We start from the raw sequence: 26993 nt of genomic DNA, 5'->3' as shown, positions 1-26993 counted from the left end.
AGAAAAACGATCTCATGCAGTTAAGAAAGATAATCAATGCATCTTTGTCGACAACCCATTAAGAGAGGGCACTATGACGACTTAAATGCCTAGTTGCATTAATCTTTTGCCTTATTATCAGAGCATTTGCATGAAACTATTTTAAAGACCACTTCCGAGGAGCCAGAACAGCATATCTCACCTGTCAGTCCACAGCGGCAACACGCCAGTCGAATACCAAAGACGTCTATATGCACTCCAATGAATGAGACTCTGCCTAAACCCCGCTACAAGGCAGCACGTGGAGTCCCCGTTCTCAGTCGGTACTTCTTCACTCAGCGGAAGAGTGAAGGTAGACTGTTAAGATTCACGGACGAGACGCTATGTCCAGATCAGTTTCTTGCCGTCTCGACTTAACCAATTTGATCAATGCCGTGTCCGGAAACTTTCAATAACACTTTCGTAACTGTCCCTGTTAGCAGACAGATTGCAGTGATTACCATTGTTTTTAAGCCCACAAGCCAAGAATCGGACACATAATTACGTCTTCCAATACGTCGCTCATCAAACTCGACTGTATAGGGCTAATGCCGTCGTTAAGAGAGCAGGCATCAACCGCGCTTCTCGTAAACTGCCGAGAAGCCAGTCTTAGTTTTCATGTTGCTTGGCACAACCATTAAGTCACGTGACAGGAAGTGGAAGATATCGGAGACAAAACGGAACCCATAGGTTCGAAGCGTGGCGCTATGCAGTACTGAATCAATATCTGCAAGATCGACGAATGATTACCACGTACTGATACGAAACTGCCTTTGCTGGGGTGACCATTATGAAGCCTGAACTTACATTTTTGAAGCCAGGTGTCGTATTGATTAATAAAGGAGGATGCGCGACTTGTGTGGCACTGTGTCTGACTACTGAACATACACTCTTCCTCCACACAGTAAGTTTCATAATATAGTTGGCATTGTACAGCATATGTTAGTTGACATGATTCTGATGGTGAACTAAATACTATTAGAGTCCCCCAATACATAGCTATAGTTACTTTTTACCATTAAGATAACTATTTGATTGATATTTGTGCAGTCAAAGAATGACGTGTAATGTCATTTATAAGGATACTGAAACAGATTAGGTATTGACATTTTCAACTGCGTGGTTCGCACGTAATGCATTACATCATGGTTAGTCCTACCTGCGATTCAAGACAGTCTGTAGACATGGGCTGAACCAATATAGCGCTACAATTGATTTCGTTAAATGTGATATTTAGATAATCAAAGACTCTGCGCGTTTTGTGACATTTCTTAATTTCTTTAGCCGTTGACATTTTGGAACCAACATTAACCAGCCCCAGGCGCGCGTCTTGGAGAACTAATCGCCACATAGCGGACGACAAAGGCATTAAACGAATTAACCTTCGCGTTCATTTCCATAAATAGCATTACTTCAATAAAATGTACTGAAATCAGGAATAAATCTCCCAGCTGGAAATGAGAGTATTGAAGCTGTCTTTTCTATTGAGCGTTCAATACAGAATCTTGCAATTCGTCTGTTTGATTAGACTGGGGGATCGCTGGTAAAACATGCATACTGACATATGTGTCCACACAGAAATCAGTAATAGATCCAAAAGGTATCCTAGATGTCCACATATACCACATATGCTACCTTAAACACCTCTTTCTATTTACCGAAAACACACTGTGCCTTACCTTCTGAGACTTAATGGAATGCTAAGGAGTCTGAAGCAGAATAACCAGTTTCTTGTTGGGTGTCCTAAGGTCTACCTTGTCCAGTTACTTTTGATTGTCTCCGAGTTCGAATTCGAATGATGAATCGCATATACTACACGTGGGTGGGGTGAAAGGTATGCTTCTCCTTTTTGCAAACACCTGGTGTCATCACTGATTTTCAGTGACCCATTCATAACTATTTTGCCTTTTACGCCCAATGAAATCTGTTTCGGCAGATAACAAATTGTTTAGGGGTGTAGACATTTTATATCGAAGATCGCGTTCAAGATTATTGCACTTATATGGCGACGTTGATGCACGTGTATGTGGCTGTTTGTACTCTTTAAGGCTAATGCAGGTTTTATAGTTCTAACCACTGAAACACTATGCCGCAGTTTGACATGAATTCACAACGCAGACGCAGTATACTGACTACCAGACGACCAGTCCTTGTGTTGTTCCCTTCAAGGCTAACGCCAGGTAGGGTAACAACAAGTACCATTATGTTAACGTCTTTCGTTATGAAAGGACCACACACGTTATGAGACCATCTTACGCATGCATGATACTCTTTATTCATTCTGATAAATGCTCTATGTAAAGTGGCTTTCATCATTCAAAAAATCAAAGGAGTACGCATTTAGAGTAGCCATGATGGATCCCAGTGAGATAATATCAACTTTTATGTGTGCGATACATTTCTGAAACGATACATGACCGATTCATGACCATTACATATTTATGCGTGAGTGTTTTTTTACTCGGTTTTTAGATATATTCTAATATTATCATTATGGTAGTGACAAGGCTGAGATTCATAAATTGCATCCATGTACTTCGGCTTGATGAACAAGTGCTTTTACCGCTAGATTACTCCAGCAAATTCTATGGATAAATTTCAGAGATGCAATTAGACCGATAATGTAACCCCTTCATACAAAGAAGGAGATCTTTGTTGCAACGCTTTTTAAATAATGTTTTCAATTTGTGTATGAAATACCGCGTAACCTTTCATTCATCCCTGGTTATTCTTGACGCCCAACTCTCAATAGCCACCACTATGAAATCATACAGAACAATGCTGTTCTGCTTTGCGAAACTTAGGGTTGCAGTAATGATGCCTAATGACTGGTGCTACTACCATCCACATCCGCCGTTAGCATGTCTTAATGGTGATTGTTCAGAGATAATGCTATACTCATGCTATCCAGACATCCCAACTGCGCTGTTCAGGACCACGTTACACGTAAACGGGTTAAAATGGAGATAGGGAACATGGACATTGGAATTTATGCTTTTGGTTTTTCAACACGCTGCTGACCCGCTGCGACCAAGTTCATCATTACCCAACTGACGTCATGAACGCACAATAGTACACATTAAACCTTTAATGAATGCATCCATTGCAGGTTCCACCGAAACCTGATCTAATCTGGTTTGAGATTTGTAGTCTCCATCTGCTCTGATTACCGTGAAGCAATTGAGTACAGCCAGGAGGAAATTGTTGTAATTAGAACACACAGAGGGCACGGAGCAATTTACACGTCTCACTCTTCGTGCCAATCTCCCAACAGTCGTGGGCAAGGGAAGGGGTGTAAATCAGCGGGCCTGGACACCTCTTCGTGGCTCGCAGTAATGAGTCTGGTTAATTGACTATTTATCTGAAACAAATAGACAACGTCAGGGCCGAGGGATGTGATCACTATCTCCCTCAGTTCGTGGTGCGAGTCAACACTCCTACCTGGTATATACGGAGCATTATGTTTATAATGTACTGTTATGCAGACGATGCCGATAAAAGGAAAGCGGTATTTACCCACAACAACCCACAAAACAGTGGATACAAAGACATACGTAGTTTATTTGCCTGGCCTTCTCCTGGTATTGCTGCTTAACATGCTGACCCCAAACAATAAACATGCAGTTTTCTTTGGATTTGCATGGTATTTTCGTATGAGTGATGTCCCCTATTGTGTTTTAGGTTTATCAGTATCATATCCGTGCTCGTGGGTTACACCGAAGTGGTTAACGTCTGACACGCCCTGATGTATCTGGAATACTTTTCAAAGTCACTCACTCAATTGTAGGATGTTCTCATGTTATTCCACGTTGGCATTTCGGTTTAAGCGACCTTACCGTTTGGGTGGTAGGGTTCGCTTACTTCATCGAATACGTGTTATAGTTTCCCGAAGTGGTGGGGCCGCCTCAAATGTCTAGTGGATAGACCGTCCGGTCGGAGTGCGCCTCCGTGGTCTAGTGAATACAGCGTCCGTCCGGAGAGCGCCTCCGTGGTCTAATGGATAGACCGTCTGCCCGGAGATTACTTCCGTGCTCTAGTGGATACAGCGTCCGTCCGGAGAGCGCCTCCGTGGTCTAGTGGATACAGCGTCCGTCCAGAGAGCGCCTCCGTGGTCTAGTGGATACAGCGTCCGTCCAGAGAGCGCCCCCGTGGTCAAGTGAATAGACCGTCCGTCCGGAGAGCACCTCCGTGGTCAAGTGGATAGACCGTCCGTCCGGAGAGCGCCTCCGTGGTCTAGTGGATAGACCGTCCGTCCGGAGACCGCCTCCGTGCTCTAGTGGATACAGCGTCCGTCCGGAGAGCACCTCCATGGTCTAGTGGATAGACCGTCCGTCCGGAGACCGCCTCCATGGTCTAGTGGATAGACCGTCCGTCCGGAGAGCGCCTCCGTGGTCTAGTGGATAGACCGTCCGTCCGGAGAGCACCTCCGTGGTCTAGTGGATAGACCGTCCGTCCGGAGAGCACCTCCGTGGTCTAGTGGATAGACTGTCCGTCCGGAGACCGCCTCCATAGAGCGATTGTCTGGGGTTTGGGTTCGGGGGAAGTCAGTAAACAGTGTCTGAATTGGGAATATATATTAAACTGCGGCATGGTATCTCAGTGGGCAAGCACTAATAAATAATAAAGTCAGGACTTGTACACACACCAGGTTAATTAATACTCTTTGGTTGTGACCGGGGTGAAATCCGTCTCAATATTTGTTCTGTGGAGTCCAGATTAACGGAAGAGGTATCTCTCCGTGCCTTAAGTATTCTGTCATTCTTACTGTGGAATTTGATATTTGTGTCTCATGAGAAACATTTATTTCAATTCCATGGCCTGTGAGTTCACATCGAACCTTTCACATTCAGGAAAAGTCGGAATAAATACAAGCAGCATGCACGACTATTTGGAAGGGACCTAAACAAGAAATCCATTACATGCTCTATTGGTGGCTTGACGCGAAACGATCATTTAGGGCCTGCCTAAGACTGTACGATCATGATCTGGGCAACCTCATACACAAAGCCGCCACATACACGCGTTATTACCAGCGGGTCGCAAAGTGCTCTGGCGTCTTAGCTGAAATGGTTTGATGATTATTATTTACAGTAGGTTGTTATACATAACACCACGAGATGCTAGGCTGGCACCATACAGTAAACAACTAAATCACGTATTTTTCGAACAACTTGTAAGAAAACCCTGAAGGTTAATAATCTCAGCAGCTTCAATTTCTAACAGGCACCAGCTGCGAACACCAATTATAGCAAGGAACGAAACCACTCGTCAAACAACTGATTTAGTTTTACCATGTATCGACTATATTTGTTTCATGAAAGTGATACCGCTGTAAACACCTTAAACACTCTCAACTCTAGAAAGATATATATATTTTGACATCCCTTGAAAGTAGTTCTCTCTCCATTTAGATCCAGTAATGTTTGAAACAGCCCTTGTAGCTGGTCGCATTGACATGGTAGAGTACAACCGGGGCCTGTGAAATCATTGTAAATCTGGAGGCTTACACTATGTTAAAAATGAAATGCTTCTTTTACTTGCTTGTGAACATTATTTTGCCATTAGGATAAAGTGTATAACTTAGCTTGTTAAAGAACTTTTCATGTACTTATATATCTTTTATAGAACAGTGACATGGATCTAGTTTATAACACTGCCTCATATTTACATGAAGTAAACAACTCGTCGAACACTATTAGACCATTTGCATGTTGTAAACTGTGCCCTACAAACATTAGCACGGATATATTTTGGTGCGGAGGCAATATTGACTGAGTGATGCGTTAAATAACGAACAAAACAAGATTCTTCACCATGACCTTCGCCTAAAAATCCGGGTTAGAATTGGTCTTCAGCAACCCATGCTTGTCTTTAAAGGCGACTGACGGAATCGGGTGGCCAGGTTCTCTGACTTAGTTGATGCACGTCATCGTATCTCAATTGCGAAGATCGATTATTATAATGTAATTCACTAAATTAACTGATCCAGACTCGATTACTTATAGACCACCGCCATATACATGTAGCTAATGTATTAACAACAAACAAACCTTCCATTTGTAAATGTTTCGTGGCTTATTTTTAAGGTGCATTTCATCGTCTCGTGCCAGATGAATGTGGGAGGGAAGCCGAAGGCAGATCGTTGACGTTTACTCCGAGCATGGGATTGGTGATGACAATGCAAGGTCAATATAAACGTCATCGCCAGAAAATAATCACTCTCAATTATCTGCCCAAACAATATAGTGCAATATAGTGGTGAAAAGTGTATGAAGGGATCACTGAAAATCAGTGATGACACCAGGTGTTTCGCGCAAAGGGAAGGATGATTGTCAGGGCTGATATAGGGTTTGAATCTACCATCAACTGATCCTGACCTACCTCTACACATCGAATTGCGGCCCCTTATACCACTGGCCCACCCAGGCGCACACCTTCCCCATCGCCCTGAGGCAAGGGAGTTCACTGACTGTAAAAGTTCAGTTTCCACCCTTGCAGAACTAGGATGGAATATCCAGGCTCCATCGTAGCGCCACATTAAGAGTTATGTCCCTTATATGTCCTTTATATTGACCAGTTAGATTCCATCTCTCATATTACTTGCATTTGTGTCAAATATAATGGCGTCGGTATACATGCTTTGCAAATCCTGCAATCGAACGAAATCTGCACGGCAGTTTACCAACCGGATGTCGATATTTTATACGATTTTGATTGGTCTATGCATAGACTCGTTAGTCCAGCCAAAACAAAACTCCCTATTTCCAGCCTATTTCGGCAAGGGTGGAAACTGGACTCTTATAGTCAGTTATCTCCCTTGCCTAGGGAAGATAGCCTTCCTGAAAACGCATACAAATGTTAAAAACGTATGCCATTTTAACCATGTTTGTTTTTTTACAGACGCAGTTCATGCCGCTCCCGCACAGTACATGATCTGAACTGTATTAACTTACTTTCGATAGATAGAAATGATATCTAAGACATGCAATTACTGTGCTTCAATGGAATGAGGTTTCACACAAAATTGATGGAATTGCATTTCATATTGATTTTGTCATGGCGATTTTTTGCAGCAGTGATTTTCCTATTTTTTCAGAGACGGGAAATGGAGATGTTAATCTGTATGCCGAAAATGATATGACTTGAAATACATCAAACGATCCAATCTCATCCATTTAAAATGTGTAAGCTCTGAAAGACGTCCCTGAAATGCTTGTTTTAAAACAAAAAGAGTTGTAACAATTAGAAAAAGACCCTAAAGGAATTATAGATTTATCAAACGTTCAAAATGGATTACATTCTGAGGTCTGGATAGTTTCCGAGCTGTCAAATTTGACGCATCAGTGAAAACAATGGTGTCCGATGCAATTCCATAATTTGACTTGTACCTTATGTTCTAGTGCTTTTTCAGGTGAACAATTGACTTGCCTTTGCATGTGTTTGTGGCGGGGTCCACCGGTGGGGAAAGATACGCTCACCGAACACCTGATATCATAACTATTTGATAGTGATTCACATGTTCATGACATTGTCGGAATCGTACAATCGAGTCTGCTTTATGCAGAGATTAATATTGGATATGGAAAGGGTTTTGTTACTTTATTATTATTATTATTGTTGTTGTTGTTGTTGTTGTTGTTGTTACGTTAGTGTATGATCTATTGTGTACAGTTTTCATTCCGTTACATCAAACTGCATATTTAAACACAACACATAATATAGTTAAGCTGCCATTTAAAAGTCAACAATGATCTGTTCCACTGGTTTCGTAGCCCAAGAACCAATAGGGGCACAAAAGTGTACTACTTTCCACTACAATTGTTGATGCAGACAAAAGATGGGTTCAATGTGCTGATTCCATTTTTATGATGACAAGAAAGTAATCATAATTTGATAACACATTATAAACAGAAAATGATGAAGATGTTTCAAAAACTGGAACAACCCCTTTAAATAATTTGATGGAAGGTCACTTGGCTTTAAAACTGGTCACCGACCGTTACTCGTGCCATTTGTCTCGGGAGCTGAAGCAGCGTTAGCTCTTTGCCTACGATATGGTCTGGTGATACAGCCTGGCCCAGAAGCGGATTACACAGTGGACTATTTAACTATTACGTGAACGAGGTCTTAAAATAGCAGACATATGTTCTGCGAGAAAAATAGGATTAAAGTGCTGCAAGAGCTTAGTGGAACAGATAAGGATGATTAGGCCAGCCAGACAGTGGGTACTTTCAGTTGCATGCGTGGAACTAGCAGAGTCCATTGTCCGATTTTATCATAAGCATGGTTTTATGAATCGCTATTAAATATTAATGGTACCAGATGTTCGCGAAAAAGTTAACACGTCCTGCCCCACCGGTGTCAACCATCACATACACATGCAAAGGCAAGTAAGTTCCTCACCTGAAAAAAACGGGAACATGAATTGATACCATCGACGAAAGTCTTGCTACACGGAAAACATGAATAATTTTATGATGTGAGATATTTCCGGTAGCTTTTGACATTATCCATATTTCTAAGTGAGTGATTATTGTTCAACGCTGCATCAGCAAACTTTCCGCTACACGTCGACGAGAAATGTCTCTATTCCTACCATGCACATGTATATACATGCACATACATAGCGCAACAATTCTCAAAGTATGTTTGCTCTGTGGGCTTTAGCAACTGAGAGGCTGTTGAACTGAAAGAGGAACGAGTAGAAGCAGATTTCAGATTTTCGGGTGGATTGATCCACATAGATGCTGCAGCGTATGATATGTTGTTTTTCCGAAAGTACAATTTTAACAAGGGGAACAGTGAATGAATGGATGTTGCTGTTGAGATCGGAGATTTCGTTGAAGAGAGTAAATCTGTAAGGGTTCACTGAGGTAGACAGGTGCAAGGTTGTCATAACACACTTGTAGGCATTACTGAGGATCTTATTTGAGTCGTACATCAACTGGCAGCCAGTGGAGATCCTTAAGACGTTGGGAGATCAAACTTAGAAAATCTGAATATAATCCTAGCAGCTGTATTCACGATGGCTTGAATCTACACTTTCGTCACATCAACACGGAGGCTGTTGCAACCGTCAATTCTTGAAATAGTTCGATACAATACAAGTTTTACAGCAGAGGACTTTGTGAGACATGGTCGAATGTTTCCAATATGTCTGTGATGATAATTAGCTGTTTGGCACACCCTGGTTGCATGATGGCTCATTCTCAGCTGTTGGTCTAGCACCACACGCAGATTCTTCACCTTATCAGAACGAACAATGGCAGCATCAATTGCGACAAGTTGTTGAACATCTGTGCATTGCTGGATGTGACGTTTGGGACCCATCACTATAATTTCGGTTATGCCCTGGTTACGTTTTATCAGTTTTTTTGTCATCCATTGCTTTATATCAAGACATCAGCTTTGCACCTTGGCTGTGCAATCTTATAGCGTCATATGAGAAACCAACATAGAGCTGGTTATCATCATCACACTGGTGTTGGTTGACTTCGTGCTTGTCAGCAATAATGCTAAGAGATCGTGAATATAGCGTAACAGTACTAGTCCTAAGAGAGAGTCTTGTGGGACACCATGGTCAAGCGTGTATGCAGGAGATCTTTTTGGGATTCACCATGAAGGCGTTGTCTCAAGACTGGCATAAGCATATGTGAACGTACTCGAGCAAAATGTATTCGATAGGTAGTAATTGGAGAATTATAAGGTGTATATGAGGTGGATCCTCCCCATTAATATACCTGGAACATGCTTAATAAAACATCAAATGCTTAACGTATCTACACTCGTCTGTACATGTTCGTTGTATGAGAGACACATGAAGGAATAAATCTGTAAAAGACGTGAAGGCATTAAGATTAAAGTGGATTCTCTGTTGCATGAGAAGAGTTCAACAAAACGGAAGCTCACAATGGTGACAGCGGGTGTTCTTAAAACATTCTTCTGTCCGGGAATTTATGTTCTGTCAAAAAAGTTGGTTTTGTATACATATGCGATATGCTTACCTACCCTGATCTGATTGCTGACTGCATTTAACGCCATTTATGCACTCACTCACTCACTCACTCATTCACTCAGTAAATCTTCGCGGTCTTCGAGATGCACTTATATGATTAATATATTCAATTGATCTTAATAGCATTGATATAAGGAACAAGTGCCCCCATGGCGTACAGACACTATTATTCACTTACAATTTATTCGAAAGAAATGAATGTAGACACTCACAGTAAGCGATGGGGACCTTACATCAATTCGAAGTACATGTTTCCAGACACAAAAAATTAACAACGGCAGTCCGGATTTACTGCTAATAATGGCAAAATGAGCAAACTTCAAGAGCGATGGCACTTAGTCGACACTAAATCGACGGGAATTATACGTTTCTAATGTTTTGATTCCCTCGGTCAGGTGTATAACAGACATTGACTGAAACTCTTTTCACGGAATGAAATAAGCGCATCTGATCATTATTTTACAACAATCAAACGTAGAAACACAATACATCTTAATTTCGGAATATTTCAGAAATTACAATGAAAAATGTCGGTTGAAAGTGCATGTAATGAATGCTTCGATGAACCAATAGATAAGCATCGTGAAGGAATTTATATCCCGCTGAATTTACTCAATGAACAATATGGGTAACTATTCGTGATTTCTGACGGAAAAGGACGAACAATGGCGAATTCATGCTCTGACAGATCGTACGCTATCAGTGACGCACTACGAGACTTGGTGCCAGATTATACAAAGAGCGGAAGACATTCCGTGGATTGATCAGAATAGAACAAACAACCTACTTTCTAACGTCTGAGAGGACAGGTGAAACCACAGATGTTATTGACAATCGTCCAACTAGGCCATCTCCGGATAACAGTACAGAGGATCAAATATTGTCAGGTTAATACCACGAATGAAGATTTGTGTTCGGACCACATGAAGCCACAAATGCATCACAGGCCGAGGCGATTACGGCGACACATCTGCCGGAGAAGACTTGCGAGTGGGAACATGTGGGTTAGGTGTATACGTAAAGAGTTTGGGTTTATCGGCTGACCTGGAAGAACAGGTGGATTAATGTTCTTGTTTCGAAATGACATTTGCGATAAATAGTTCAATGATTGCATTTCATCAAGTATATAATGTACCACAATCCATGGATAATGCTACAAACAACACACGACAACACTTTCTTTGTTGTGTTCTTCTGTAGGCTGGCTGTATGTAGCTCGGCAAGTTTAGCTCCTGCAAGTCAATGAAATATAAAACGTCAATGCAAAAGACCAACCCGTGTCAATTATCCGAATAGCAGTGACAAAAATATGAATGGATCACTGACAATCAGTGATGACACCCGGTGTTGGCGAAAAGGGCAGGCATGTCCGGTCTTACTGGTAGCACAGGTTAAATGTGGTGTCTCACAAGGTAAGTGTCATTGTTTCGGATTTGCCTCTGTTCGCTCAGCACTCCTACTCTGTAGGATGGATGGACTTTGGGTGTCGGCCAGGTATGAATTAAATACTATATGTGTCGGCCTCGCGTGAAGACACCAGAGGGCGACAGGAAATACAAACCTCCAAGCTTGGGTTCGATACACTCCAGGAAGTTGAAGAAGCAATATAAATCAGACTTAGCAGTTGAACTGGATAATACTGAAGGGCCATGATATGTCGCTACCAGCATGTTGATACACATATAAAGACGACTCAGTATGTCTGAAATATTTGTCTATTCGTGAGATAAAATGACGAAAACGTCTTTTATATGCTATATGCGCAACGACATAATACAACGGTATAATCAGTAGAAATTAGGAGGCAGCGAAACTTCAAGTCATCAGTATGGAACTTATGATCATACATGAAGTACTTACACGATATACCATCGATAGTTGTCGCACCAGACCTTTTCAACATCATCACATAACAAGTCTTGTTGCTGTGCTCAACAATATTCCAGCTGTCTGTAAATAATCGAGTCTGAACCAGGTGAGCCAGTCATTGATGATAATGAGCATCGATCCACGCAATTGGTAAACGATGACATGTTATCAACTAAGTCACTGAGCCTGACCAGCCGATCCATTAATTCGCCTCTCACGACAATTGAGCCACAAGGGATCACTCGGCAACATCGCCCCACAGTGCACAAAGAAGAATGATAATACTGCCTCGACGGCGACAACTATAGTCTGTGCCAAGGGACGTCTGAACTGTGTCGAAACAGTCGCCTATCGATACCTTAAAGTTTGTGACATGATAGTTTATAGAGAGGCCAAACACTGTTCACCATCCGAAGTGTCACCTGCTGCTGCAGAATACATAACGTCTCTTAGCTACCCGAACAGCTCACCATCGAGTCCATGCATATACACGTTATTCACTTATGCATTGTACAAACAATATAACCGACCAACAATCTATTTTCATATGTTGTCACAATGTCATACTTATACCACAGTTAATTATGTTCAGAAGGGGCCCACTTCAAAAACCGGATTCGAACCCCTTGGAAAAATTTAGCTTTTTTCATTGGTAGGAAAATGTATGACACGTTTCAACTTGATCAGGAATGTCTTCCGCTGTTTGGAGAAGTCGATGTTTACGGCGGACGACGGTCATCGGAAGACGGATGACGAACAAAGGGTCACGCCAATAGCTCAAATGACTTGAACGAGGCATGCAGCCTTGGTAAGCCGGCAACTGAACAAAACAACCGAGAGTGTTTTCGCAACAGATTGAACCGAGGCCACCCATTAACATCAACATATTTAGCGGTTTATCGACCAAGTAGTCCAGGCAGAGTACAGATAAACTGATATTTAGTGCTTTGTACTTTGATATGACATAAATCCTAAGTGCTTTAAAACATTTGAATAATGCTCACATATTCCATATTCATTTATTAATGCTAAGTCTAGAGCTGTGGAATAAAATATTATTTATATATTTCCGTTCGGTGTCAGTATGTAAATATATATTTGTGAATATGCATCTTAAGTTTCTTCTATGACGTGTGTGTCAGCTTCCTTTTTCAACCGCCAAGTAAAAGGCTAGAGTTCAACCATACCCTTAGTTGCGTTGAGGCATGTAACAAATGCGAAGATCCCAATAACTGTCTTCACACGTTGCACCCCGTGGACCCTGGGAATCGAACACAGATTGATCTTTGTAGTGACAAACAACGTTGAGCAATTTAACCACCAGGGTAACCAATCACCCTTGCGTTGTTCTAAGATCTTGGTTATCGCTCGAAAGAGTAATACTTAAAAAAAAAAAAAGTACTCACGGAAATGAAAAAAACCTGTTTTTCTCAATTTAAAAATCGACACAAAGTGTTACGTAGCTGTGAATACGAAATGACAAAACAACTCGAAAAGTACTAGTCTGGATTTGCTAGTTTGATCTCACTGAACAATACAAAATGTACTTTACAGGAGGTAATTTGTCGGCACTTTCAACATTCAAAAATAAAACTAAGTCCAAATTGACATAGCAGAAACAGACTATAGGCATTATGCACCTGTTCTCACCTGTCGTCAAGGTGTCATAGGTCACCTTGATCTACTTACACCTGGTTATGCCCTGTTTCACAATAGTCTGTTTTATTCACATTTTTACACACTTTTACGTGTAAAAAGGCATAAAATATTTGATACGCTGTATTTGTGCCACGGCCCAATAAGTACTAATTTAGTTGTTTGAATATTTACATATTTTGTATATTAACTGCATTTATTTAAGATCTGAGGTCGAAAAAACAGTTTTTTTTCATTTCCGTGAGTACTTTAAGTGTTGCAATGTCAACGCCCGGTTATTAAAGCATTGCCACCTAAAAAGTCATTTATAAACAATTTGTCCTGCGACATTCACTGAACTTCAAGCATATTAATATTGCATTACATTCTAAAGGTTAATAGTACCAAAAAGTGACAATTAAATTTGTTGCGCCGCTAACATTAATGAAGATAGAAAGCTCTTGCTGATGATTAGATGAAGATTTAAATTCACACCAAGTGAAATGGTTTTCTAACGTTTGTTGTTGTACATTTGAAAGCCGAATAATTTGTCGAACGTCATAGTACAGAGCCGAATTGTGTGGACATACTCTTGGAATGACATAAGGAACGTTCACATACACACCACATCTCATAAATCAACCAAACCAGGTACATAGAAGCTGTAATAGGTCCGACTCCGGCTCCCGACTTGGCTAAATTCAGAGCAATGATTCTACCCTAATCACGTAGCTGATTTATAAATCCATACACACTCATCCATTAATGAGACCATCCCAATCTGGTTTTATGTTTTAACATCAAACGACGTGTATGGCTGTTGTCCGCCTGGTTGCTAATGAATAAGACAAGTCTGATTTGTAATTGCAGCATGTAGACTGTTAAGTCCAAAACATATTACTTATAGTGCTATATATAGACCAAATACGTATGTTCTGCTATAGTTAGTGCTAAATCTGGAAAGCCGTGACAAATAATGGTAATATCAGTCGTGGTGATTATGCCATAAATCATAATCATAACTGAAACTCTCATATGCACCGTCCTGTTTATCATGAAAGATTCTGGTACCAGTGCGGTTAGTTACACTTGGTTGGTTTAGAGGTTAGCCTTCGGTCACATAATGAATTATTAAAGAGCTATGCTCTACGGCCTGGTATCAATTTCTTGGTCTAGTCGGTGTAACGAGCATCATGTGTGAACATGAGGTATAATCTCTCTTTAATGGAGGTGACTAATTAATGGTTAATGGTTAAATTGATATATTAAATATACATCATGGAATCCGATTTAGTGGGGAAATTAAGTGGGTTGTAACTTCAATTAACGTTCCTGGGACGTCTTTAAGAAAGTATGTTAGGTATTAAACATGTGAATATAAAACGTCAACGCCAGAGAATCACGGTCTCGATTGTCTGTTGAAACGCATTCCATTGACCGTAAAAGGCAAAAATAGCGCTGAACATTATATGAATGGATCACTGAAAATGATCACTCTGAAAAACCAACTGTTGGGCTCTAAAGTTGTGTAAAGACATACGTGTATTTTCGTATCATTTCAAAGCATTCGTATCACATAAGAACAGCAATTCATATCCATCGCAGATATCTATTGTCTTTGGGGATTGTGTAAAAATGGGTAGAGTTCATGACGCTTTAAGCAATATTTAACTGTAATATGGGCTTCACACATTATACCCATGTTGGCAATAGAGCCCAGTTTCATGCGTGACGATTGTTATCACAAAACAACATTTTACGCTTATGTAATTAATTCAAATCGTATTTCATTCTGAAATGACTTCAATGTAATGGTCGCCACAATTAGCTAAAAATATATAATAGAACTAGTCACGCAATTACTTCCTTACAGTATTGAAAATGATGCATAGATGAACGAATACCATCACTTGTGAATAATCATGTCACACAAACGAATATCCGGACAAGCGCACATCGCAACCAGGGAAATAGTTCATTCCATGGGGATTGCATTTCGAATAACAGCTTCTGTGAACGCGTCATCCTTTCTGAACTACGGGATTACAAGAAGATGAAATACCCCAAGAACGGAATGAGACACCACAAGGCAAACTAACGCGAACAATGGCTGCCATGGGAATATATTTGGGCGTCATGTGATTCATGCGTCATGTGCATGGAAGGAACGATGCATTGCTGAGACAAAAGATGTGACTCCCGCGGGTAATACGGAAGAACCATCATGCAGGATTGACATCTACTGTCCTTTAATGTGACATATTGGCGTGTGGACACACGCAAATGTAACAGGGAATATCCTCCCCGAATGTCAATATACCTACCCACCAAACATAGGTTGTGACGACCATTGCAAACATTACTTTAAGTTAGCAGATTGTATTTTGCCCGAGCTTAGTGCAACAGTAACATTCAAGCTGTTATTTAGATTCCATAATAATTTTGACTAAATACAAAGCTACTATTAGTAAAGCGTGATCATTAAACTGTTTTTGGAAATATAATCGTATGGGTGTACAAGAAGGTGTCCTATATCACATATATACACGTGTATATCTAAGATATGCCTTAATTGCATCTTTTCCATCCCAACATCCATCCCACGTTGACTTCTATCTGACCTCGAAAGTTTATAAATAACGATAAAGCCTTATGCATCCACTTAGGACCTCACTCTTCGCTTGTTTATGCTGGACTCTACTCAGACTAAACAACTATCCACCTCTTCACACGTATGTTAAAATATACGAGTGAGTTAGGTTCAGTGCCAATTTGTGGACTATTTACTCGTAGGAGTAGGGGCGGTCGAGAAGCCTAGTGGTTAAAGCGTTGCTGGTCACGCCGAAGACCCGGGTTCGATTCCTTACATGGGTACAATGTGTGAAGCCCATTTCTGGTGTCCCCCGCCGTGATATTGCTGGAATATTGCTAAAAGCGGCGTAAAAACATAGTCACTCACTCACTCGTAGGAGTTAACACATTAACCCCGCCGACCATACCTGCATATATGAACAGGAGTATTGTTCGGACATACCATATTTTTTTCCCATCTACTATCAAGCTGTGGAATGAGATACCATTAAGTTCAACTCAACATCTAAGACACTTATAAGTCAAAATCAGCCAAAGGCCCCATCGTACTTCTCCTTTGAACATAGAAACCATAATATTATGCACACTAAGCTGGGACATAAGGTTAGTCAGTTAAACTATGATTAATGTAGACTAGGAATGAAAGACATAGTAGAATGTTTATGCGGTAATAAATGTGAAAATGCTTATCATTTTTTCTTTCAATGTGACTTGTGTAATGAAGAAAAAGACATATTCCGTATTCGACGTAAAAAGCGCTTTTAAGGGGGCTTATATTAGAATATTATTTTGGTGAAAAAAATAAGAGTTGAAAGATAAATTTCGTGGTTTATGCTGAAAGCCTGAAATGTTTATGTACGACAGATATATTATTCTAGAAATTTAATTGCCCATAATTAAGGATGATTATAACACATGAGTGCGTATTGTACGCGAATAAATAAGTCTTGTGAACACTGATCAATCGGAAGGGGTGCTAATTGGGATTGTTCACTAGCCAATATATTAGCAAGTACCGCCGTGGGCGCTTTTTAGAGTGGGGCGCTTATTACGTTGAATATGGTACTAAGAAACATATTAAGAAGTAAAGCCGAAGATACACCAACTGATCTCAATTTGATATTCAATGGAATAAGGGATTTACCAGACAATTCAATTGTGCACAGAGTTACATACGTAATACAAAGAGATTAATGTCAACTTTATTTTTTCTCGCCGTTTACTTATCTTTCCTATTCTTTTCTATCCTTCTGTTCCGTTCATGTTTAGTACACGCTGCAAATCATTTGTGTAAATATCTGGGAGAAGGTGTGTTAAGTTGGAGAACTTGTACCCGATCCCATTCAATTTTTGTGAATACAATATGTTTAGTTAATCAAATCAAACTGACCATATTGAATCATAATTCGATTGCTAAGACTCTCGGCAAACTGCGGCGCCTAAGAGTGAGTGAGTTGGGTTCAACGCCGCTTTTAACAGTATTCCAGTTATATCACGGCGTGTCAGCTGAATGTTGGAGGAAAGCCCGAAGTGATGCAGGTCTCAGACGTCTACCACTTCGGTGAAACCCACCAGCCGGCAAACCTAGGAACATAATCGTAGGTTTCTGGCGTGCCCAAGGGACGCAACTCTGCACTGCGAATCGCGGCGCCTTAGACGACTAGGCCAACCGTGTCCCCTCGGCGCCTAAGACCACTGTGGACCTGCATATAAGAAACCTGGATTCTTGTCATATTTAGTCAGGAAACAAGATGACATTAAAGTGCTCTGTCCTGGGATTTAATCACTCTTGGATTAAACAAACTACGCAGCGTCAATCTTAAAGGAGATCTTTGGTGGTTGAAAGTAATTTAGTCGCCCACATGTTATAATTAGAAAGTTAAAACGATATTGATCCCCACGAAGATCACATGGAACTATCTTACGTCGGTTACAGTAATCAATCTTCGATCACATCACAGTAGTTCAAAAACTTTAATTTCAGAAATATGCTCTGATCAAATTTGTTTTGCTTCGATCACTCCAGCGTTTCCAAACGCGCGTCAAGAACCTGCTTCTGTCGCTAAACTTGATCACGAGCTGGCCCATTAGAAAGACTACTGCGCCAACAAAAGCGCATCCTGTGCACACGTGTCCCCGATTAAACCCAGCTCCGTATGAAACTGTTTCAAACTTCACTTCAATTAAAAGCAACGCAACTAAAAACCTTTTACAATCACATGTTGAAATTGCCCCCGAGAGTTTCCTCCAATTATCACTGGTAGCCTATGGGCACCAACAGTTTTGCATCCTGCACGATGAAGGAAGTCTAAGACGACTAACGAATAGAAACCTAACAAGAAGCAGCGCTAAGCCAAAATTGATTGATGTGTAAAATTGATGTTTTCGATTTCCAAGAGATGCTATTTTCGAAAATTTCACAATCGCCGATGCTAACAGCACTCATATGCGATCTGCAAGGGTTTCAACTGATTTTTCACCATATTGAATCAATGTATTTGACGACAATGTGAATCAAGTTCTCCATTTTCCACACACTATTAACTACTGCGCGGTAACATATCAAATGACAGGTACGGAAGGCCATGTCAATAGTTTCTCAAATTAATTGTGAAAGTTGAAATTGGCTTTCACGACAACAATTTCCAAAAGCTAAGACTAAGAAAAACAAAACTTGGGAAAGCTAGATAAAGAATATGATATATTTTTTCATTAAAGCATTAAATCCATTCGTGGATCGATGATAATACAAAAAGCATCATGGAATCTTGCGTCAGTGCTTGTGGACGAAGCATTATTCAAATCAGTCACATGAGCAATATTCAATAAGAATGTTTAGTATCAACTCCCCATTTAAGCTGATTTGGTTGTTCTAATATCTGGTGTTTCGGATCAGCTTGTATTCTGAAGGAGTTTATTAACCTATTTGAAGCACGGTTTTGTAAATATGTAACATTACAAATATATATATGATGAATATTGATGAACAATATTTAAAGGAAGCCCATAATTTATTCAAAAAGGATGCATAAAGAAATTTTGTTGTGACAATCAAACTTTAGTAAAGTCAATATCTGGTCCATGTTCCGTGAACATCGATGCAGGCACATCTTCTGAACGTATTGGATATCAAACGCCGGATTGTCTCCCGTGGCATCCTTCGCCATTCTTCGGGAACGCTGAGGTCGATTACGAACCTTTCGGTCCTGAACACCCAAAAGGTTTTCAATGGATAACATGTCTAGAGATGTGGCTGGCCAGGGCAATGTTGTGACACCTTACCACCTCAGACTGTCGACTGCGACACCAGCTCTGTGGGGAGGTGCGTTGCCGTCCTCGAACTCGAACAGTTCAGGGCAAATACGTGCCGGGCAAAGGGGATGACTGCTGGACGTAACATTTGGTTCACAAAACTTGGACGCGTCATGTTCTCTTGCACGATCATCAGATCCGTCCTGTTGACGAAAGTGATGCCAGCCCAAACCATGATGCTGCCGCCGCCGTACCTATCCTGCTCTTGGACTGCTGTCGGATTGTACCTATATCCACGCTGTCTCCAAATACGTTGTCTATCATCTGTTAAGCGTAAACAGAACCACGATTCCTCAGAAGACGGTGTATCACCAATGCCGCCGCTGACGACCTTCACAATGCTGTGCCTTCTGTTCTCTGTGGCGTTTGTGTGCCACAGTCACAAGCATTCCTCTGAAAGGACGTGTTGATTTCAGACCTGCAATGTTCACCCTTTTTCGTAACGTTAACGTTGAAAGTGAAAGTGACGTTGTCTCTCAGCTTTGGTGCAGAAATGAATCTATTTCTCAAAGCAATGATGCGTACCATGGTGTTTGATTCCTTGGTTCGTTCTGCATACAACGTATATGAAGGCTCGTTGGGGTCATTAAGCAGACTTGAAATTTCTCTAATACAGACTCCCTTTCGAATTCAAAGATTGAGAAAGGAATTAACATAAACAAGTGTTAATACTTAAATGGGGACTATGTTCCACAATAATATATGGTCCAATTTTCTGGTGATGTCGTTCCGGTAAGACATTGTCTATGTGAAATTAGGGTACGCATCAATTGATAGACTGATACTATCAAAATTAAGTTTACAAAGAAAGTGGGCTTAAAAGACTATAATTAAATGTTTAATGATAACATAAACAAGCTAAATAGAAGTTATGTTCTGGGTTAAATACCATTCACATACTCCGGCAGTCTACGGTTGCCATGCTTACCAAATATACTGCATGTTATTTATATAATAAATTGTGTTTATCAGCGCAACATTTTCTTCTAATGAAGAAGTGACCCAACAATCCACTAAATCTCGATATTATCCCCTTGATATCTGTAGATTTTCAGTTTAGTATAAACTGTTTGTGTATCTGAGGAAAACGGAAACTATAACAGGTGGTTTCTAAACACTTATTTCTAAGCAGAGGTAACTATAGAATGATACCTTAGTATGTTTAAAAAAACAACCAACCTACGAGACACGTACTCCGCAGGAGCATGTAATGGTCTAACTGGTGGCGATATGCGACTGAATGGTTCGGTACTGTACGTAAATCTATGAAGAACCATACAGATATATATCTCAGACATTATGGATAGAGCAGAGGGAATGGAAATCAGTTAATGAATTCACGAGTGTGTCTGTGTGTTCCCACACCTGCTCAATACCATCTACTAAAGCAATTAGTTCATTTAATTAATCTATGTGTGCCGAATTTAAAAATGTTCGTCCCACGAGTCTGCCAGTCTGTTGATGTAGTCACAATAGCAACCGGCTGTGTATGATAGCTCAGGAAATGAAAGCAATCCCTTCCGGAAGTTCATACGATTATTCTTGTTCATTAGACAGATGTAAGCTCCAGAAATCCCATGCAATATTGGGCACCGGTACTAGCCTGATCGTTCACAATAGCGCCTTGCCATTGGCTATTAGATAGGTTGGTGTAATCAGACAATCAGGGTGACTTACAACCGCACAGGTATATTGGGATCCAGACAGGTAGGCAGGACATTCCACACACGCATACACAACCACATACAAACAGACTGATAGATGCTGGACTGACTGAGTGACATGTGGTGAACGGAATGGTAAATGTAGATGAACTGATATGATAATCTGTATACATAGGAAGATGGATGCCGGATAGAGCGTGGATAAATAAACTGCGATTGGAAAGATATTGAGCGGGTAGAAAAATAGATGATATATAGAAATATTGTTAACTGATGGATAAAGTGGTAGAACGATAGATGATATATATAAAGATAGTGATGGATAGAGCGAGTAAAAGGATAGATGATATATGGAAAGATAGTAAACTGATGGATAAAGTGGGTAGAAAGAAACATGATAGATAGGAAGATGGTGGGCTGATGGATAGAGAGGATAAACGGATAGATAGAAAGATTGGCCGCTGATGCTAGAGCGGGTAGACAGACAGATGATAAGAGAAATATGTGAGAGGGTGGTTACAACGGGTTGAAAGGAAGATAGTCTGCTGACGCATAGAGAGGTAGAAAGAAAGATGATAGAAAACTGGTGAGTGGCTTGATAGCAGATAGATGGATAGATAGAACGATATAATATTGATTGCATTGAAACCTGTGGAAATGGACGTTTATATGGAAATAAAAGAGGGAATCACAGACGGGTTGATGGATGGAAAAATAATTAATCGATGGTTGCATGATCGACAAACAGATCTGTAGAGATAGAGCTACCTCAGTGTATTACATATGTTACGCCCCGTCTATTCAATCATTTCCAGTTCATCATTCAATCATTTCCAGTTCTCTACGGGCATCGGCATGACCATTGACATACTGGGGCTTCTGGTTTTGGAGGGTTTGCACTCGAACCTATTTGTGATAGGCTTTTGCGCTGAGACACAGGAGATATTGTCATCAAAGGGGATAGATACCAGGGTTGTACAGGAATCAATATGTACAACTGCAGCTCTGTGACTGATATCAATAATCAAGCATCTAGGGCATCCTTCTTATTACATAGTTGATATCACAGAGAGGCGTCTCATCATGCTGCCCTACGAACATCAAAGAAGACTCGACACTTACCCTAAGATGTCGCTTGGTCTGTTTGTGCAATGTCTGCAAAACAAGTCACATACTAATAAACGGGATGTAAGAAGATTGGAAATCTTAAAAGAAATATCAAGGTTTTGTCATCTGCAAACTTCAAACAAATAAGATTGGAAAATGAGAAAGCGAATAAGCTGAAACAGTTGAAGCTGACTGAAGCATATATGTATGTCCATGCAATATCCTCAATCGATGCTACATTACCCGAAGTTCAAAATGTTATAGGTTGGTGTATATGTCACACGTACCAAAAATCAATTATGCCTCTCTGATAAAATGCATGTCTTGAAACAGGCGGCACTTCTATCAAATTTATTAACAGTCTGACTAAGAATAGCTTATCCTATTATGAAAACTGCAATAAATATGTTCTAAGCTAATTTTCCAATCCGGAAATATTGATTACACTGTGAAGTCCAGATTGCTGCGTTGTCGCAGTGTATTTCGCGTGATGTCGGTAAATGCCTCTGGCAAGCTTAATATTGGTTCAATATTTTGATGCTTTAAGGACTTTGAAACTGACTTGGCATGGCAAATTACATCGGCTTTCATTTCACAAGTTACGTGTAAAATGCCAGTTTGCGATTACCCTATCAGAAGTGTGGCGATTCGTGTACAGTTAATTATTTTCAAGATGTGATATCTGCATTTTATCAGTTTTATTGTGCATGACTCCCAACGTTCAAGTTTCGATACACATCTATAATTTTTTTAAGTTTCTTGGGACATTATTTTATTATCTTATATTAATAGTTCCATGCGTGTGTGTTTCCTGTATAGCGCTGCTTTCATCAATAATACCGCTATATAACGGCGGCCTGTAATACCACTCAATCCAGTGATTGATATGGTGAACACGCTGCCGTGGTACGATGACGCGCTATCAACCAAGTCACTGACCCTGACTACCCGATGCAATAAGTCGCCTCTTACGATCAGCAATAATTCTGTGTTTAGCAATAGTTCTAGTTTAGATTTGAGACCTTACTATGTTATAGCCTTCTCGTGTTTCATATTGTGCATATTTATAACGCTTTAAACCCACACACTAAAGCATGCTCAAAGCGCAACATTATTAACCCGTTCAACGAATTACTGTGCACTCGTATTCATTCTGAGCTTCCTGGAGAGTATACAACCCAAGCAGTCTGTCAGGTAGGCTAACTTTCACATATCATCCTTACGGGTACCCCTTCAAGACACATGCTCTATGCAACATGCGCCTCAGTGTTTGTCAGAGCCGAAGCCCCAGAAGATGCCAGGAAGCAAACCAAGCTACTGAACGCTGTCACCTATCCAACTACTCTCCGCTACCAACGTCACTTAACTTCGGGGGCGGTCGGGTAGCCTAGTGGTTAAAGCGTTCGCTCGTCACGCCGAAGACCCAGGTTCGATTCCCGACATGGGTACAATGTGTGAAGCCCATTTCTGGTGTCCCCCGCCGTGATATTGCTGGAATATTGCTAAAAGCGGCGTAAAACCAAACTCACTCACTCACTCACTCACTTAACTTCGTCTGATCTGTGACCTGCGTGCTTTTCACAGTACCACGTGCCACCCCATTCACACCACGAAATGTGACTCTGGTCGTTTATGTAGAAACATGCATTCTCTATTATACAAGTTTAATTGTTTCCTATCATTTAAAGCTGTAGTGCACACCATTTAACCTGTATATTCATCAGAGAGCTTCTGTAATAACAAGCCAGCACGCACAGCTTATTTACATAACAATATCATCGACGAAGTCTTTGTTGGCATATTTATTGCCTTGCCGATATATCACCACGGGAACCACACTGACATGGATATTAGGGCATGGATTTATCTTCAATAGTGTAATTGGTTGTTCCATCATAATTTTATAATGTGAAGTTTACACGATCTTCGGTTTTTCCATTGGACGAGAGGTCGGTCACATGACCGCGAAAATGAGTTCAGAAGTGTATGAAGGACACATTTTGTCAGGAGACTGTACTCTTGCAATGACGTAAACACTGACGGACTACTTGCACATTCCTGGGGAAACCCTTGGAATTCCCCTGCAAGAATAAATACAGAAGCCTTGTTTCTCATCATTTTGAACCTTTAATCTTGAACTCAGCCTGTTAGCATACATTGGGATAAGTCAGAGAGTTTGACTGCACGCCCGTTCAAGGATTTCCTCGCTACAAACCATCCTAGAGAACAAAACTAAGAAAAACACATCCCAACTATCGTATTATCGACTCGACCCGTGTCAAGACTACAGTGATAGTCTACATCAATCTTTGAATTTATCTTAGTATCTATTTGGTGCATCTTTACAAGCACCTTTCAGTGATGACTAACACTTGTAATAGCCACAATATCATTAACAATTTCGGAAAATTCTCCCGTCACGTTTATCGTGTCGGCCATTTTGACGTCTTGTTCTTGATGTACCTGTATTACAACGCGCTATGATTGTGTCTGACTTACTGATGTAGTTCATAACAGACCTTTCTCATCTAATGATGATGTTATTTCTTGTAAAGAAACTACAAACGTTATTCCTGTAGAAATGTTGGGCATACATACGCTCATGTTACCTCTCGTTTTCAGAAACTATTTAATTCCGCGATACAGCTGGTTGTTGTATGACTTACAGTGTAAACATGAAGTCACAAGTACTTAATATATTTGTGTATAGATCTAGGTCTACACCATTTGAGGACAAAAATAGTTCATACAATGTTTGGCCCTTAATCTATGAAGGTTCATGCTCCAATGAACTCAAGAAGTAATGTCTTAAATCACTTTACAGATACACGTTCAGCACCGGTATTAATAGGAAGAATACGATATTGAAGATTTTGTCATTCAAAACATAAAACCAGAAAGCTATTTCTTGTTCGGGTCAATATATCGTCAACTTTATTTAGTAATAATGTCATACAAATGTCAACAAATGCGTCTCAGAAACTTATTGTGGAACTATTATGACATATTCCATGTGTGTTTATAAACGTTCGAATAATTTATGTTTAATGTTTTGACACGCAAATAACAACACTCAACTATAGATTGATGGCTATGAAAGGATAGCTTTAGAAATGTCGGTAAATGGCATTATCGCTGATGAGAATAGAATCACAGTAAAGGATTATATTTTTGTACATTGTGCATCCATTATGCAGAATCCATCACAGACAGCATTATCCTGATGTCGAATATTACTCGATATTTCAAAGCATCCACTGAGCACATTGTGCTCTCACTGAAAATTGAAGAGAAAAAAACATCCTAATGGGTTATGTATGACATATCGATAGAATTGACGTGTATCTCACTGTTAGTCATGACGGTCAATGCATCATCTACAACACAGCCGTATCAATTTTATCTTTGTGACAGATAATGCAATTATTTTTATTGGGTCTCATTGTTGCGTTTCTTGACGACAATATATTTTCACGCAGCCGCAGAGCACACAGATTACATTTATACCTGTATAAGCAGGACAATGCATATATAACCAATAATAGATTGACATAGCTAAATGTCATTGCATGTGAGTGATTGCATCACATTAAAAACTTCAGCTGGACGCCATAGTGACGTTCTTGCAGAGCCCTGGCCGTTCGTTTAGATCAGGTCAGGTTATGCCTTTTCATTCGAAACTGTTATTCTGTTGAACTGATGCACTTAGTATTTCTAAGTTCTACAACAAAATCTAGGTACATGGCAAAATACATCGCGTACGTAAGTAATACGTATGTGTTCATAATGCAGACTGAGAAGAGACCAGTGTTATTCTAAAGCCTCCTATATTGTGTGTGTGTCATGGTGTCATATTCGTGTGCATATATTTGCCAAGATGTATGGGACTTTGTGACTCAAAGTCACCTGTTTTCCGTATCCAATTCTTGGGTTTGAAGAAAGTTATTGCCATGACACAAATGGTGTTTTTAGAATGTACATAGAGTGTTACGTAGAGTTCATCTGGCTTAGCAACTCATGTGTAATACCTTTGTAGTATCAGAAGTAATATTGGCACAGAAGAATCATGAGTAATGTGTGGTACGAGATCAACTTTTACTTGTTGTATATGAAAACTTGCAAAAAGGTCGGCCGGATGATGGAAACTAGTAAACCCACGAATGATAGGATTATCGTTTCGAATGAAACTATGAATTGTTTATGGACTACCGTAGATCTACTATATTGTCCGTTTTATAGTTTGAATGTCAACCGGGGCGGTTGGGTAGCCTTGTGGTTAAAGCGTTCGCTCGTCACGCCGAAGACCCGGGTTCGATTCCTTACATGGGTACAATGTGTGAAGCCCATTTTTGGTGTCCCCCGCCGTGATATTGCTGGAATATTGCTAAAAGCGGTGAAAAACCTAACTCACTCACTCACTTGAATGTCAACCAACTGGTAATGGTGTTGGTTGTCAACCAACTGATGAAAATGTATGTTGTTGAGTTTATCGTATCGTGTTTTTTAAGGCTGCAAAATAGATCATGAGAAAGAGGAAATAGCCTCCATTGAAATGTGAAGCTTGTACAACCAGCAAAAAACACTTTCAAAACACGTTTATGAATATATCATGTGACTGCCAGATATTAACAGCAGTCGCCATAGCGAAGATTCGATGTTAGGAGCGACACATGAATCAATACATCTGAGTGACAATAATTACATAGAAGGAAACAATGACGTGATGATACTGTTCTGTCATTTTACTGTGGACAAAGGCATGACTGTAATAGTCTGGTGTA

At 40.3% G+C, this 26993-nt stretch overlaps 1 protein-coding gene across 6 annotated transcripts in view; it reads right to left on the bottom strand.

The window, feature by feature from the left end:
- The window catches only part of LOC139453258 (cGMP-specific 3',5'-cyclic phosphodiesterase-like), a 151697-nt gene that overhangs the window by 68932 nt on the left and 55772 nt on the right, over positions 1 to 26993 (bottom strand). For 5 of the 6 annotated variants that reach the window (XM_071234887.1, XM_071234884.1, XM_071234882.1 and 2 more), the window contains exon 2: positions 22228 to 22260. The gene's annotated coding sequence lies outside the window, so the exon portion shown is untranslated. Of the gene's footprint in view, positions 1 to 181; positions 609 to 22227; positions 22261 to 26993 lie in introns of those variants that run through there. The other variant, XM_071234883.1, reaches the window with a different exon arrangement.

The sequence above is a fragment of the Haliotis cracherodii genome, unplaced genomic scaffold, assembly GCF_022045235.1.
Source record: "Haliotis cracherodii isolate W230 unplaced genomic scaffold, xgHalCrac1.p SCAF_9, whole genome shotgun sequence".
Classification (NCBI taxonomy): domain Eukaryota; kingdom Metazoa; phylum Mollusca; class Gastropoda; order Lepetellida; family Haliotidae; genus Haliotis; species Haliotis cracherodii.
Note: the sequence above shows the minus strand (reverse complement) of the source record. Positions and strands in the feature narration are given on the sequence as shown.